Genomic DNA, 14,574 nt, shown 5'->3' on the forward strand with positions numbered 1-14,574 from the left:
CAAAAAACTCCCTTTATCTGCAGACCTGGAGCCGCCGTTGCTGTCAGTCATGAGATATTTTGGGTGACTTTCCCGGCTCAAACACCGCACTGAGCTGATGCTTTATGGCGATGCTAATGAAGTCCGTTCCTCCATAGACTTTCATTAGTCAGAGAGTCCAGCTGGGTGAATGAGACTGAGACATTTTATTGTTTCCCCGCAGGCACTAGAACTTTTGTTGAAAAGAAAACAGTGCAACATTTGTGAAAATGTATTTTGAATCTGATACTAGTAGGAAAATTTATATAAAATTGTAAGGTGTTACATGAAAAAAGTTTGTTGCAAAAAAATATTGAATTAAATAATATTTTATATATATATATAGTTTATTTACTGCATACCACCTGCCTGTAGGGCTTTTTACAGAAAATCTTTATCTGCCTCCCCCCGTGGGTTTCTTGTCCTATATTCCGCTGAAGCGCGCGCAGCTGTGAGCTAAAAACGCAACACAATTATTCTCGAAACTCTCCTAAAAGCAGCTGTGCAAGCAGATCGCTGACCGGCAGACGGATCTCCGGCAGACGGATGAGTTACTAGGTGTTAGACGGCTTGTTGCTACTTGGTATTACTTTGCAATTTTTAAAAACGGCCAATAAATCATTGAAAAAGGCTATTATAGAATAAAACAACCTAATTTATAAACCCGCAGTGAGGGCCATAATTAAGCTGCTTTGTTCTCATAACTTTTCTGTCTTGTGAACATCTGTATTTTATACAAATGGAAAAAATGAATAATAAGGGTTTATATTATTGCTACACTCTCTATTATTATGAAATAGAACGCTTTGTGCGGCTTTATTAGACAAGAATTACGTTGTTAATTACATACGGCAAACGGGTTCCAGGGCTTTTCAAGCCGTGCGTTAGAATTACAATGACCTCATCGACAACAAAGGAATTGGAATAAGTGCCGTTTATGAAGGATCTCATTTTAATCTTTATAGCAGAATAAATATATATATATATTTTTTTAAATGGAAAAAAACGATACAAAGTCCAAAGATGGAATAGAAGTCGACAAAACTTTTAATAAAAAGTGTGATTTTTCCCCGTTTAAACACAGATATGTGGGCGCAGATTCTAGATTGTGACCCCGAAAAATAAAGAACGGTGAAACGAATAGGAAACATTTTTGCCTTATGTAAACAAAATCTTGAATCGTGGGGACATAGATAAAGAAAGTATACGCAGTTGGGCAGTGACTTGGAGGGGAACGAAACCCTTTTCTTGCCCAAACAAGATTCTTAAAGCGCCCTGTTGAGTTTATAACTTATTTAAGACAAGGCGACAGTAAAGTTCAGTTGATACGCAGGCACAGACTGTTCGATCGTAGAGATCATAGACTGGGATTTCTCTGCACATATAATATCTCTATTCATCGCAGCATCCCTCTGGAAGAGAGGTGGATACATGTATATACAGCACCGCAGGGGTTAAAAAATGATTTTACGGAATAGATTTCTGCCAACAGTAGGAGTATTATCACACCGTGTCTGATATCCTTATCGAGACATCAAAACTCATATGGAAAGATCTATTTGGGCATTTTTTTTGTATGGGAAATTTTATTTCACAAAAATAGAATACAATGTTTTGTTTTGTTTGGTTTTGTTTTGTTCTTGCATGATCTTGAATGATTTTATAGTAATAGTAAATGTAAACGTATGCCATTAAAATTATTAAATGTTCCTAAGCCATTTACCACATTCATGGTTTATTTATTTATTTAATTAATTAAGTCTGGTGAATGAAAGGAGCCCGGTTTGGAGGATTTGACAGCCAGTGGAAAATAAATGTAAATGAAGTAGTATGCACATATTCAATTTCAATCACACAAATCCCTATTCTCTTATATTTTGCCACGATGAGCTTCTGCTGTGGCAAAAAACAAAGCATTAGCTTCAATTAAAACGTGTAATCTTGATTGGTTGTGCGTCGGTCGGGGTATGGAATGAGCGCACGCTGTGTGTATAACATACACTCGCTCCGTATGTAGATGCTTTCGAGTACTTCGTGTGTGGAGATTGAGCTCGTTACCTGTGAGTATTTTAAGCGGACGATCTTTATTTGGAATGGAATCTGACGACTTGCAATGGGAATATCAGAAATCCCAGTTGTCAATAACCCAACCCACAAAATGCTTTATATGAACTGTTTTTTTTTTGTTGTTTTTTTTTTAATAGAAGAAATATATTTCTGTACCAACTTTGATAAACCAGTAAATTACCACTTGTGATTCACAAAGGGTTTGGATACTTTACGACTGGCGCTATGGTATAGGCAAATTAAATATGCCTGAGCCAGCAGGGGGCACTGCCAAGAGGTTCCCCCATATGTCAGAAAGCAAATACACCGGAAGTAGCTATAAATCAGTTAGGTGACCAACATAACTATCCAGGGGTGGACTGAGGATTACAATTGATCCCGCCACTTTAAGACCAGCGACCAATAAGTGAAGTCCATGCGGCTGCCTACAGGATAAACGCGTCTGCACGCCACGCTATTGAACTTTTGTAGGATACGGCCATTGGCCACACACTAAAGGATCAGATCCAAAAGTCTCAAAGATAGGTGGAAGCCCATCATGCATTGGCCAACCGGACATGTTCCCATTTTGCCCTATGGCTAGTCCGAGCCTGATCTTATTCCACTGAATGTGTTAAGGGATGAAGATGCTGGACAGGCTTTAAATATTCCAGAACGGGATCTTTTTTAATGGACCTTTTTAAGTTTTTCGAACAGTGCAGGTTAAAATGCATTTCTTGATTGGTAACTGTAGCTCGGAATATTTTTTATATTATGAATCAAGGATATTCAGTTGGGTTTTGACTCGTTTAGCATCACCTATATAATGATAATCTCTTATCCATCCAACAGGAGACCCAGCAGCTGAAGAGTGGTCCCCATGGAGCGTCTGTTCTACCACCTGCGGCGAGGGACTTAAATCTAGAACCAGGTTCTGCGTCTCTTCTTCCTATAGCACCCATTGCAGCGGCCCACTCAAGGAACACAAGCAATGCAACAACTCAGCTGTATGCCCAGGTAGCCAAAATATTTCACCTTTCCATATGTTGAGGCGTAGATTGATAGGGTCTTTTATCTATAGGGAGCAGAACATTCTCGACCTCGTGGTCACAATAACGGTACTTAACATTCCGGCAACATGATTAAAGAAACATGTCATTCATACGTTACGAGGGTCATAGTTGCTGAGGTAGCTATTTTCAAGTAAGGGCAGAAACCTTTGACTCTGACTTAAAAATCCATACATGAAAAGTCTTAGCTTTACTGTATAGTCGCCGACAGTAACAAGCTGTAGGAACCCGTTACAAAGTCAATGTCTTAGAACTATTGAGTAAGACCAGAAATCGATGGTTTAACGATGGACGTCAAGATCATAAAAGTTGAGAAATACCCCCTGTTGCTTAACAAATGCCTCTTGACAGCTTGGAACACTCGCACAGAAGGGGTTTGTGCAAAGCTGTTAGACTTCTGGTGTTTCCGGAATCTTCTCTGTTCCGTTTCAGAAGTAATTTTAAAACCCAGACATACAGTACTTTTAACCCCTTCAGGACCGGCGTTTGCGTGCTGCATCTTCCCTTGAAGACCGCAGTTTTTTAAAAAATATTTTAATTCCGTGCTCATGATTCACTTCAAAGCGATCACGTGCACGGAATTGAGGGGGAGTGGCTGCTACAGATCGCTGACCCAGCGGTCAGTAGCAGCCGGCCCTCGCAATGCCAGCGTTCATAATGACGCTGGATCGCGCATCATTGATGACGTCCCGGTCTGGCGCTGATGTATGACCAGGAAGTACCAGGTCTTGAAGGGGTTAAACAAAAAACGAATATGAATAAACGAATAAAACGAATAAATACGCTTGTCTGTTCACACTCTCTTTGTAAGTCCGTGTTTGATAACTCGACTTTATGTTTGATTAGTAGACTCTTGCGTTTGGATTCGTAAGAATTGCAAATTCACCTAATTTTGGTAAATTCAGCAATTCATACAAAGCCTCGAAAATGAGGCCAGATCCCCATGAATCAGACTTTTCCTTCTCTCTCACCCTCTCACTCTCTCACGCTTGTGTTGTTGTTCACTCTCTCTCACAGTCTCTAAATGTTTCCCTACTTTTTCTGCCAACCACTTCTGCTGGCCACTTCCACTTCCGCATCTTCTCTCGCATCTCCGTAGACGCAACCAGGCGGGATCCTCCAATCGGGGGAGAGGATGTCATTGCAGGTGCCACCATATGGCCTTCACTTCAGTGTGGGCAAAATGGCGGCCCTTGCAGTGTCATCTTCTCCCCGACTGGATGATTGGACAAAGCATGTCATCGCAAGCGCCCGCATAGTGCTCTCATTTAGTGCTTTTGGTGATGTCTTTTCCGTGATTGGAGGTGAGAGAGTGAACAAGAATGAGAGTATGAAAGAGTGAGTGAGAGTGAATGTGGGCACCGGCCAACTAACTTTGGTCCCAAATCAAAAATATCCCCTAATTTTCATGAAACGAAATTCATTGCCTGAAAAGAAATGGGCCAAAAATTAACCGAAAATGTTGTCCGAATTGTTTTTGGCCCGTTTCTACATGTCTGTTGATTACGTGTATTGGGGCATTTAAATTATTTGGCCAGACTATAAAATGCGCTTCACAAGCTGTAATCAGAATGAAATATTTCCAATTTTTTTTTTACGTTTTCATATTTTCAAAAAAATGTAAAGTTTTGGTCACTTTCTGCGATCGTTATGATAATTGTGAGGATTTGTCAAAATAAGTTTGTTTGACAAAGTTCTCAGAGAAATATGAATTCCTAAATAAAGATGGTGAACAAGCCGTGTTCCAGTATAATCCATCACGCTGGACTTCACCCGGAAGCAACACTCCCTGCTTGTTTAGGTTTATGTGGATTTATGGCGGCCTTGAGATTTTCTTCCATTTCCACCATTTCTCCGCATCCACCTTCTTTTTCTGCCATCCAAATAGTCGTCTCCAAGCCAACAAATCCCCAAATCCAGCGGCGATGATCCGATTCCCCTCTTTACTCTTTTATTCTGCTCTTCTATTTCATTGTTCTTAACTCTTTCAGAACAATAATCTTGTGGTTTGTGGCAATACATTTTTTTATCGAACAAACTTTAGGTTTTTCGATCGAGCTTTCTGGAGGATCCATTTTTCAGCCTCCCTGGTATTTTTTTCTGAAATAAGAGAGGCCGGTGCTCTCAAAAATTCCTCCTGAAAATAAAATGTCGTCCTCAACAATTGCTTTTTTTTTTTTAGCTAGCATTGGCTGTAGGTTTAGGAAAAAAAGTGAATGTTGTATCAATATAGACATTTAAAGGAATGTTGCCGCCACGTAAGAAGTCTGAGAATTTCATACCCACCTTATATCATATCGATTACTTTTACCCCTTAATGACAAAGCCCGTGCATGTACGGGGTCAAAATGCATTGTTTTCAATGGGTTTAGGGACCGCCCATTGTCCTTAAGGGGTTAATACAAATAAACACAATGGCGGTACGGGGCGAGACAGAGGACAATTTACCTCACGCTTTTCACTCCAGTTAAGGTCCGCCTATAGGCCTAAAAAACATCCGACGTCCTTATAAAACACGACGGTAAATTTTCCGTATTATCTGCCTAAGCACAGTCTATAACCACCAGCAGTTAATGTTTCACGAGACAGCAATTTGAGTTTATTTTAAGCGGAATACAGAAAATCGGGGAATCCATGTCATTTTTTTCTCCCGTGACTTTGAATAGTAAACAATGTCAGCCGCTTACGATAATCACATCAAATCGCAAGGGGGCCACGTAGTAACAGATAGCCGTTTCGCGTCGATCCGTCACATATATATCTGTTTGATAAATGTTTATGAGTTCACGTTGACCTTTGGCATCGGCAACAGGCAGATGTTTAATACGACGTCCTCGAAGAATGAAAGTCAAATTTCGCATGACTCGTTCACTTCAATGGCTTTCAATCGTTCCGTTACCCGTTTCATTTTATATTTGAAGAGTAGATTCTGAGTATGTATTAAGGTCGGGGAATTCTGAAATTATATAGGAGTTTTTAAGTTGCCGCTTAGAGTTTAAAGTCGGATCTATTTTTTCACAATGCGCTTGGAATTTTGAGAAAGTAGCATGAAATTTTGAATTTACAGGCTGCTTTCTCTGGGGTGATAAACAGCTTTGCACGGTATCTTTTGGGTACGTCGTGAGGTAAAATTATATATTTGAGATGCTGCTTAACTCTTAAAATTCTTATTTTAAAGAAGAAGAATGTTTCACAATGCACCTGGAATTTGGAGAAAGCAGCTTGTAGTTGAGAGGCTGCACGCTGCTTTCTCAAGGCGAATGTGCGTGGTATATTTTGGGTACGTCGTGAGGTCTGGTAGTGCTGAAATTATGTAGGAGTATTTAAGATGCTGCCAAACTTCTAAAATAATCTATTTTATAGACGTCAGATTTGAGGAAGTAGCTTGAAATTTCAAATTTACAGGCTGCTTTCTCTTGGGTGATAAACAAATGTGCACGGTGTCTTTTGGATACGTCGTGAGGTCTGGTAGTGCTGAAATTATGTAGGCGTTTTTAAGATGCTGCCAAATGTTGAAAATAATCTATTTTAAAGATCTATTTTCATAATGTGCTTGGAATTTTGAGGAAATTGCTTGCATTGTAGCAGCAACAGGCTGCTTTCCCAGGCACGATCTACAAATTAGCAGAGTATATTCTGAGAATGTTTTGTTTTTATAATAGTTTGTTTTAAAGCAGCCTGTACTTTAGGAGTTACAGACTGCTTTCTCCGGGCCGGCCAACTGGGGTCTGCTTGGGTGAGAAAAAGCTTGCTGATGAAGCACTCCAGGAACCGGCTTGATTTTGAGATAGCGAAGGCGATCTCTGCTGATTTAGTACAAAAACAAGGATTCCTTTGGAAAGTCAGAGAATATCATTCATGTTGCATCCTCTATTGGGTTAATTGGCCGATGAGCTGTAAAGAAGCTGGGAGAGGAAGCAAAAAAAGTACCAGGGTAGATACACCGGGTTCTCCTAAAAAAAATTCCTGTTTTTTCTTAAACAAATCGCTTTTTAATCCTGGATTTCACGTTTCTGGAGCAAGCAGAGCTGGGTGAAAAAATCTGCATTTACGTCAACAAAAGGCGATTTTTTTTTTTTTTTTTTTTTTTTTTTTTCCTCCCCTAAGACGCAGTGAGAAAGGGGCTGCTGCTCTGAAACATTTTTTAGGTTTCCTTGCGCATTCAGAGGGGAAAATTATTAGTCCCACCCATGTCAGATTCACTTTTTTATTTGTTATTATTATTATTATTATTATTATTTGGTATTTATAGGTATTATTTATTTAGCACCACCATATTCTGCAGTTTGGTATTTATTCATTATATAAATTGGGGGGAAAAATTAAAGAATATGCCTTTTTTATATAATATTTTGGATTGCATTCATGGAAAATTAATAAAATCTACATTTTAAATATGATAAAAAATAGTAAAAAAATACTTACAAAAAACACTTTATATAAGATGGGAGAATACATAAAAATCAGACTTTTATGTTTCTGCCAGTCTGGGAAGCGGCTGTTAGGATCTTGGAGTCCGTCAGGCCCAGCTGTTATAACCAAGCGCCCACCCATCAATAAACATTTCTAGGGTAACGGGGCGACGTGGACCTGATAAATGAGGCAGACATCTCCAGACAATCCTCCTACATGGGTCAGCGAGGAAGAGGATCGCTTTCTGTCCAAATTCTTCTGTAGAGGCGAAGCTGTCACCTGAGGTTAGCAGTAAATTGCACAATCTGCTACAGCGAGTTCTCCGAAAAGTTCTACTTTCAAAAAGCAGCCGAAGCTTCCGTCAACTCCAACATTTCACCGATACAGGAAAAAAAATCCTCCGGCCTCTTTGTTTGGACAAAGTGTTTCTTCCTTCTGCGGCCCTCACAGGTTTATATTTGACCCTTAAAAACCCATTAGTCCTATTGCATCACAGTCCTTCCAAAGCCCTTCACAATGGAGCGCTGGCCAAACCAAGTCTCATTGTAGCAATTTCCACCCCATGAAAAACCCCATTTTTTGCTCCAGCGAGGTTGCCAAGAAAGCAGTGGACGGCACAAGGTTTTGGAGGTGGGGGCATTTTTTTCAACCTTTCGGCCCAAGCCTAATGACTTGGCTCAAGATTGACCTCCTCACCCTTTGTCTACCTGAGCACCAAAAATATGGAGGTCTAGAGGCACACCGAGTCTGGCTTACAGAAAGCCCAAGTCCTATATCAAAAAATATCATAGTAAAACGTGACTATGATCTTAGGTCACACCTCCTAACTGTCCCATTTTGTGGAGTACAGTCATAATGTTTGGTCTGCCCTGCTGTCCCGTGGAGGTGCCTCACTGTACCACATTTGTGGGCAGTAGGAGATCTCCTCTGGCTGGCCCACCGTGTTGTGAGCACGGCCTCCATCACAGCTCCTACGTGGCCACCTCGCAACACGTCGAAGCTCAATGCCAAAAGGTGGCCGTACGGCTAAGGTAGGCTGGTGGCACCACCCTAGACCCATCTCTAACCATGCGTCTGCTCCCAATTCTATTCCTGTCCCCCCAAAAAGATGTCCTGACTTAGATACCTGGAATGTTGAGGGGTGTGCCAAACCTATTCTTGAGTGTCTTTAACTGAACTTAAGATTACTTTTTGTCTTTTTAAGGAAAAAGTCATTTTTTAAGAGCAGTCTGCACATATTTTGAGAAAGTGCTACAAAATAAACATTAATGCAAAGCATGTAATTGCTACGGAGGGTTTGCAAACACTCACCGCTCATGATACTCTGCACAATATAAAGAAGTTTCAGAATCTAGACATGTTAGAATGGGAGCATTTTGATAATCGTTTCGTAGGAATATTCATTTTTTAGAATGGAGATAAAAAAAATTTTTTTTTTAACCAAAAATTGACCTTTTAGACTATATTTCGGTATCCTTTATTCAGATTATTGTGTTCTGTGATATTCACAACAGATGGCACTTATTTCGTTTCTTGTTCCTCTGATAATTAGTATCGAACGTCTAGTCGACCTCACGCTTAGAAAATCTGTTGAATGTAAGAATTTATAAATATAAAAAAACCTCAAATAGTTTGTAAGATTTTATAGCTTCAGGGGCTAAAGACTCAAACCTTAATCAGTCGTTGGTCTCGTCTTAGATTCAGGAGCCGTATGTCTATCCCATGCATGTTTAATACCCTCACTGTATTACCCTCTACCACCTTTGCTGGGAAGCTGTAATACTTATCCACCATACTCTAACATTGTTAAGAATACTGAAAAGGATGGGTTTCAAAATCAACTTTTTTTTTTTTTTGCTTGACGTTATTTCACATGCTCAATGGTGTTATTAAAATAAGTAGCCTAAAGGTACTTAACTTATTACGAACCATTCCTCTATACGACTTATTCCCCGTTTTCTGTATGACTTGAAGGGCCCTTTAATTTGTCCCCTCTGCACTGCTCTGCTCACAGGGGGGGCATTAGCTTGAGGTCTGTTTGTTTCAATTGGACTGGGAGCGGTTGTCTGAAGTCAGACTCCTGTCATGTAATACATAGAGGAGGGGTTTTGGGAAAAAAACAACAGGTCTCTATTGCTAAGCAGCTGCAGTATCTCAATAAACCTTTTAATCATGTTTTTAAGTGACAAAGGGTATAGAGCAGAGAATTAAAATGGCAGACAGATTTCTTTACTTCTCTTCACATGATACAGCACTTATCTGGGGATGTTCTTTATATCTCAAACGAAATAAGTTAATTTTAAAGACACTTTATTATATATTTATTAATATTTATTATTGCAGATATATTTCTTTTTCATCCAACTAAATGCAGTGAATCCTTCCAGTTTCTATTTATAGAAGTCATTGAGATTATATTAATACAGCATTAAAATGTTCACAAATTCTGCATTTCTGTCCGGCTCTCTGAAGACATGACCCCATAGCATGTTCTGTGTGCCTTGTGCTGTCAGAATATTAAACTACATTAACAAGGAGCGCACCGGTCATATGTCTGCGCGAGTCCATCTGTACAAGCCGACGGCCGCTGCGGGGATGTCACGGCTACATTTCTGCCCGATTTAATCGACCGATCTGCAGCAACATAATTGCCAGAAATATGTCACTATACTCAAATATAGAACTTTGCGACAGATCGGCCCCGTTCGGCCCCCGTCTAGTCGCCCGTTTCTCCTGCTGTAAAGACTGAAACCTTAATCAGTCGTTGGTCTCGTCTTAGATTCAGGAGCCGTACGTCTATCCCGCCGTAGAGGTTGTGAGACGCAAAATGAAATAAATTCTAACTTACATTCTATGCCCTCCGGTGCAAAGAAGATTCAAGGCTCGGCATGATGAGAGGTTTTAGGATGTGATTATGAGCTAAGCTCATACACCTGTTCTTTTAGTCCTCAACCAAATGCTTTGGTATTTTTTATTAATAGGATCAGAAAAAAAATCTGTTTTGGAAAATGTTGCGCTGTGTTGTAGTTTTTGCCCCGTAATATAACGTTTTCAGGCAGCTGCATATCAGCCGTTTGTATGATTCTCGCTCTGTTATCTGATCCCCGATCTACTAAACCCCCCCGACTCCTTATCATACTGCCTGTGGTAAGCAATAGAATGGCTCAGTCTTAATCACCCAGTTGGACATTCTGACTAATGGAAGTCTATGGAGGAACGGACTTCATTAGCATCGCCATAAAGCATCAGCTCAGTGTGGTGACTGAACCGGGAAAATCACCCAAAATATCATTACTGACAATAATAGTGGCTGCTGATAAGGGAGGTTCGTGGTTTTTTGGGTTTTTTTTAGGCCAGGCTCTTCTTTCATTGCGTCAGTAGCTGTCGCACAAACACTGTGGGATCCCGTTATGTGAACCCCCCGTCTCCCGCACGCAGCAGCAGCAGGACTGTCCATTAGAGGACTGCAGGTCTCCTAGAATTTAAGGATCTTTGGGGAAATGGCGAGTTTGTCTAATAAATAATCCAACCTCGGCGCGGAGGCTTGTAATTAGGTCCGTTACTCATGGAGTGCTGTATAGTATAGGGCTGATTTTCTGAAACCAAAGCTACCAGGTCACCTGATTCTGTGTCCTCGCTACGTCTCTTACCTGCTCACTGACGTCCCACTGAAGTCTCCTGTACCGAGAAGCCCTAAAAACGTAACCCTTGCGAGATGCCCCCTAAAAAGATCACCTCTGAGCCAACGTAAAATCACTCACAAAATGATGACTCCATCCGTAATCCTGCTTTGTTTTTTTATTCCTCCAAATATTCTTATATTCTTATATATATTTTAACCGATGTCATTTAACCCTTCGAATCATCTTTTTAAAATCCAATAAAATCTGTAGTATTCATAAATTAGAGCGGTCACTGGAAATCTCAAATCCCGGTTCATGCCATGATAGAAGTTCCAATGAACAGCAGGAGAAGTGTAGCATATATATATATATATACGGTGTGTATATATATATATATACGGTGTGTATATATCACAGCTTGCAGAGAGAAGATAGACTTATTCATTGTGAAATATGGAAGGAGTGGAAATATCTTTTATTATCCGTCATTACTCGCTGCCGTGGGAGCCGGCTTAGATCTGCTGGAGATGCAGAATTCCTTTTATCGCAAAACTGAATAAGTCCATGAATGGACCCCCCCCCGTGTCCTAAAACGTTCCAAGTCAGAGGGGTGTAACGCTCGATCCTGATACCGTTTGGGTATTTGTATTTTATTGATGTGTTCAGATATCCTCGCCCTGGCTGTGACTCTTGGCTTAGAACTCGGCGTGGGATACGGGAAGCGGAGGCATCCGCACAGTGAGACTCGCGTCTTCGGTAATGACCGAGGAGGACATCTCAGCAGGTCTGCATAAAGATCTGAAATGTGTCCTTAGGATTCCAAAGCACAGAAGGGGAGTTTATTTTAAAGGAAGAGAGATGTTAGAACAAGAGGCCATAATATCAAACTAGAGGGTCAGAGACTCAGATGGAATGTATGGATCTTACTTTACCGAGATGTGGTAGATAAGTGGAACAGCCTCCCAGCAGAGGGGGTAGAGGGTAATACAGCGAGGGCATTAAACATGCATGGGATAGACATACGGCTCCTGAATCTAAGACGAGACCAACGACTGATTAAGGTTTGAGTCGTTACAGCAGGAGAAACAGAAAGGGGCGAAAGGGTCTGATCTGCTGTCAAACTTTACATTAGGACAGTTATGTTCCTCGGTCTCAGGCCTGGTGGCTGACTGTCTCTTCTTGCCTCTGTTTCTCTGTGTCGTTACGGGACTCTCTTTGTTCTCCCTTTTTTTGTCTTCTCTGCGGCTTTTTGCTTTCTTTTTGTCTTAATTCATTATTCTTCTCCCGTTGTCTTTGTTAATCAGCCTTGGAGAGGGGCTTTTGACAAAACCATTGGAAGGGAAGGGTGGGGGTTAATCTGCAGAAGAATAGGATTACTGAACAAGGTGTATTTTGGGCTCCCATTTGAAGATTTTGGGATACGAGCAGAACCCATGATCTGTGAATTAGCTACAAGGGCGATCTAGAGGACCATTCAGCTTCACAGCTGAACAAATTTGACCAGATTTGACGAGGGGGAATGTAAAGCTGATTTCTAATGGTTCCCAAAACCCCGCATTTCTTTACATTTCTTTACATTAAATAAACCAATATAACAGTTTAAATGGGGAGGGGGGGTAGCCATCTTAACTTCCACTTCCCAAGATCATCATTATTATTCCCCATTACGCTCCTCCCCTGTTAAGTTAATGATTGGTTCAGGCAGCGTTTGGAACGGTTGGGGAAGAACAAGAAAACTGATCAGATAATGTTGAATAAAAATCACTTTTGTCCCCAAAAACATAATTAAGAGGCTCCATGGTTATGTTTCTTCATTTGGTATTTTAACCACGACTGGAGTCTGTCTGGGTTCCTTCTCCGGACCTTCGAATGTACCGTGTGTTGGACGGTAATGGACGGTGTCCGTTATCGTGATTGGTGTCATCATACCCCGCTGCTCGAGTATGTCCTGGGCTTCAAGGATTGTCCATGGAGCTTGACATTCACGGTTACAATGTCGCCAGTTCCTTCCCATAAGAACGCATTGCTTTGTCACTCACATTCTATCTACGAAGCATCTGGGTATCTGTCGGCCGGTCTGCCGGCACGACAACCAAATCAGAACAGTTGGCAGCTATGCCGTCTGCCTCTGGCCAAACCGGATATATTTTGGGGGCTCTTACCTAAAAATATCTGATTTCACCCAGATTACACCCAATGCGTCAACCTTGAGAACGCCCCCCACGTATCCGAGGCCCTGCTTTAACCGCCGTTTCCGACAACTTACTGCCAGACGCAATTTTTGTAAACATTGTAAATGATTTTGCTCTCGGCAACCACAAGAAACGATGTAAACAGAGCCATATTTAATTTGAAAAGGGCACTTTTTTATATTTTTTTGTGTATAGCACATTTTCTGAGCGCTATAAAGCCGGTTCTATTTCATTCCTGGTTTTCTTTTCACGCTGCGACGCCTTTGAGAGATTATTTGTGGCCTCTAATAAAATTTCCGAGTTCCATTGAAGTTGATAATTACCGGGTGGCGGGGCTGTTTTGCATTAAGCGTAGTAAGCAATAAATATGTGAATATGTAATGAGCCAGTCATTTGTTCCTTACTGGTTTCGCCGTCGCGTGGAACAGCGTTATTGCTTGTATGTATTTATTTCGTAATTTTCCCCGAGCCGGTTGCCGTGGCGACGGCGGATGTGGAAGAATGGTCAGTGTTGAAAGGCACAGTGGGTGGTTTGTAATGTTACAATTGTTTCTTTTCCCTTTAAATACACCTTTTTAACCCTTTGTAGGCTTGGGGGGGGGTAGAGGGGGGAGGGGCGGCGTCATACTCTGTGAAACAATGTGTTGCTTGTTTCCGCGGCGCAAAAGACGTTAAATCGAGAAAATGACGGCTAAACTTGGAATGTGTTCTGAACCCCCAATATTTTTTTTTGTTTTTTTGTTATGGAAACGGTGCTTTCTGTCTATGTACAAAAAAAAAAGAAACAAGAAATTTGGTGTGTGCAAATGTTGGTTTATCGTGTTATAAAAATGTGCATGCGCAAAGAAGATCAATAGGCGAATGAGCTGGTATATGTGTGCGCTATGTCTAATTACCCCAGCCAATAGCAACTTACCCCAGAGCAAATATTGGCCAACAAAAAGGGAACTGGTGGTTTATCATCATCATTGTTTGATGATGTCATGTACTATTATATTTATTATTATTGTTAGTATTATTATATTTATTTTTATTATTATTGTTATTAGTATAATGTGCCGGTGGTTTGTGCTGTGCTGTATAATAATAATAACAAAGGTTTGGAAGGACATGGCCATACCTGGGGACTCTCAGGGTTTGCTCTTCAGAGTTTCTACCCCAGTCTCAGGGTGAAGGGGCAGATTCTTGGGGGTCACACAATCTGGAGTTGAC

The sequence above is a fragment of the Spea bombifrons genome, chromosome 5 (assembly GCF_027358695.1).
Source record: "Spea bombifrons isolate aSpeBom1 chromosome 5, aSpeBom1.2.pri, whole genome shotgun sequence".
Taxonomy (NCBI): Eukaryota; Metazoa; Chordata; class Amphibia; order Anura; family Pelobatidae; genus Spea; species Spea bombifrons.